At 31.9% G+C, this 2500-nt stretch overlaps 1 protein-coding gene and 1 pseudogene across 1 annotated transcript in view; both read right to left on the reverse strand.

Annotated features, from left to right (window-relative positions):
* LOC133037043 (protein TIC 214-like) overlaps positions 1-20 on the reverse strand; it is a 2616-nt gene extending 2596 nt beyond the window's left edge. Inside the window, exon 1 of the mRNA XM_061113849.1 lies at positions 1-20. This exon is cut by the window's left edge and continues 2596 nt beyond it. The gene's annotated coding sequence lies outside the window, so the exon portion shown is untranslated.
* Positions 21-646: 626 nt separating this feature from the next.
* The window catches only part of LOC133037459 (uncharacterized mitochondrial protein AtMg00370-like), a 2000-nt pseudogene continuing 146 nt past the window's right edge, over positions 647-2500 (reverse strand).

Raw genomic sequence — 2500 nt, forward strand, 5'->3', positions numbered from 1 at the left:
GCGGAAAAAGAAAAAAAAAAAAAAATCTTTGTCTATTCTTGTCCAAAAAAGGGGGAATGACTATTCGCTTGAAAGGATTTCCAAATAAGCGTTTTACGCCTTTGGGCGCGCATCGAGCCTATGATTATGTCTCGACGAAAATCTGATTGTTGTGAAAAACGTATTAAAGAAATTACCTTTGGTTCTTCATAATCGTCGTTATTTTTAATATTTTTAGTAATCTCTTGTGGATTATTAGATGTATTACTAGAAATATTGGTATTTCTTAGGTCATGATTAAAAATCACTACACGTTTGCATTTTCTTGAACGAATTTCAGGAGTTCTTCCTAACATTTCTTCAATTGGGCCGTCGGCGTGTTCAAAACTATTTATTAATTTGTATGACCAACGAGGAACTTTTTTGCGTATTTCTTTTAGTCCAATAGATTCGTTTCGAATTGCTTTATTGTTAGGATCGTTTAGAACTTTATCAAATAGCAATTTTATTTTTTTTTTTTGTCCTTCTGAATTAATTCTCACCGTTTACGTTCAGTAAGTAAATAATTTGTTTTAAAATTGAAACTTGATTTTTCAGTAAATTCATTAATTAAGTTCAAGAAAAAAAGAGTTTCTTTTTTAAATAATTTTTTATCAAAATTTTCTAATTTATTTTTTTTTTGTTCAAATTCTAAATAATTTATAATAAGAAAGAGACTATGAATTTTATTTATCCAACTTCTTTCTATGTCCTTTTTTTTGGAAATTTCATTTTGGATTGAAAGTGAAAACAATTTTTTAATTTGTCCACGGTAGGCTCCATTTAAAAAAGGATCATATATTTTCGGTAAATATGTTTTTTTTGTATTTTCATTATACAATCTAGTTCTTTTTTCGAGTCCATCCAGAATAAGGGATTTACTATTTAAAGTTTTGTCTAGAGCCTTGACTCTTTTTATAAATTTGTTGCTTAGGTTTTTTCTTTTTTCTTCATTATTATAGCTCCAATGATTATATAATTCGTTGGAAGAGGGTTTCTCTGTAGTGAACAGAGACACTTTTCTTTGTATCATTTCTAACAAGGTTGACAAACTAGGTGGATACGTAAAAGATATTCTTTCTTTGCCATCACTTTGACATGTATGAAAAAAATATTGTGACATTTCTTTTCTTACAGAATTTTCAAATCTAGCGTTTTTTATATATCGAAATGGACGATTCCATCGTTTAGAGTCGAAAAGAATCGTTACGAGGGGTTTTTCAAATTCAAACCTAAGGAGATCTTTTTTTTCGTTCAATATTTCTAACTTCGAATTTTCTTGATTCCGATCCACATCCAGATAATAAGTTTCATAAACGGGTTTATTTTTATATTGTGTCTCTTTAACTTGGAATTCATCTTTTGTTTTTTCCTTTCCATTCACTCGTATCTCTTCCGTTTCATCGATTTTGTCCGGATCCTCCTTTTCTTCCGAAAAAAGGGAAGGAGAAGGATCTTCTTCGGTGGATCCCCCTTGTTCCTGTTTAGTCCCCTTCGTTTCGAAGTTGTTTCTATTTCTACATCCGTTTCTTCCGTTTCTAAGGTTGCTTTCGGTTTCTTAGTAACAATGGGTGACTCGTATTCCGCCTAAATAGTAGATACAGGTAATAAATAAGAGAATACTAAAGATTCGAGCCATAAAATTTCTCAATTTCGCCACAAGGTACTTATTAGATCTAATAAGTACATTAGATCTAATAGAATTATTTTGCCGTATCCAGACTAATACCAATCCAACCCATTTCATGAATAAAATGTGACCAATTAACCAACCAACAAAACTACTTGTTACAAATAACATCTTGTTGTTGCATCGAAACATATAAATGTTGACTAATCTGACTAACATTGAACTTGGTAAAATGAAATGGTTGAATAATTGAAAAATGAGATTATTCAGGAATACACATTGAATGCTAAGATTACGCATTGAATTTATGTTAGTAGATCCATAATCAAAAAAGTGTTTGTGATTGTTCCAGAAGAAATGAAACAAAAGATAGGGTAGAGCTAGGACAGTTATTGTATGAGGTCTACCCAATGCTAGATGCAGAGGCACATAATAGATCGATATGAACATCATGAGCTGTCCCGTAATAAAACCGGTTGTTGCGGATACTTTCTTCTCGGTTCCTTCTTCTCCTTCTTCCGAACGCGAGCTCGGAGAAGGAAGAGATAAGAGGGCCCTATGGAGAATGTGGTCGAGGAAATCCATAATAGAGTCCGACCACAACGACCGAATTTATTATCTTCATGCATAAGGATACTAGATTACCTAGTATAAAAGATTGAAAAATCATCCCAAACCTCCCCTTGTTCTTTTCTATTTCCATTTCGGATTATTATATGATGATTTTTGAACTTTCCATATATAGAAAGAGATAAACTAGAAACGACATCTCTTATCTCAATGACACCAAAGGGATCTTAAATGAATGGAATTGGGATGTGGATGGAATATAATGAAATAGAGCCACTTTGA

This window comes from Cannabis sativa, chromosome 4 (assembly GCF_029168945.1).
Source record: "Cannabis sativa cultivar Pink pepper isolate KNU-18-1 chromosome 4, ASM2916894v1, whole genome shotgun sequence".
NCBI lineage: Eukaryota > Viridiplantae > Streptophyta > Magnoliopsida > Rosales > Cannabaceae > Cannabis > Cannabis sativa.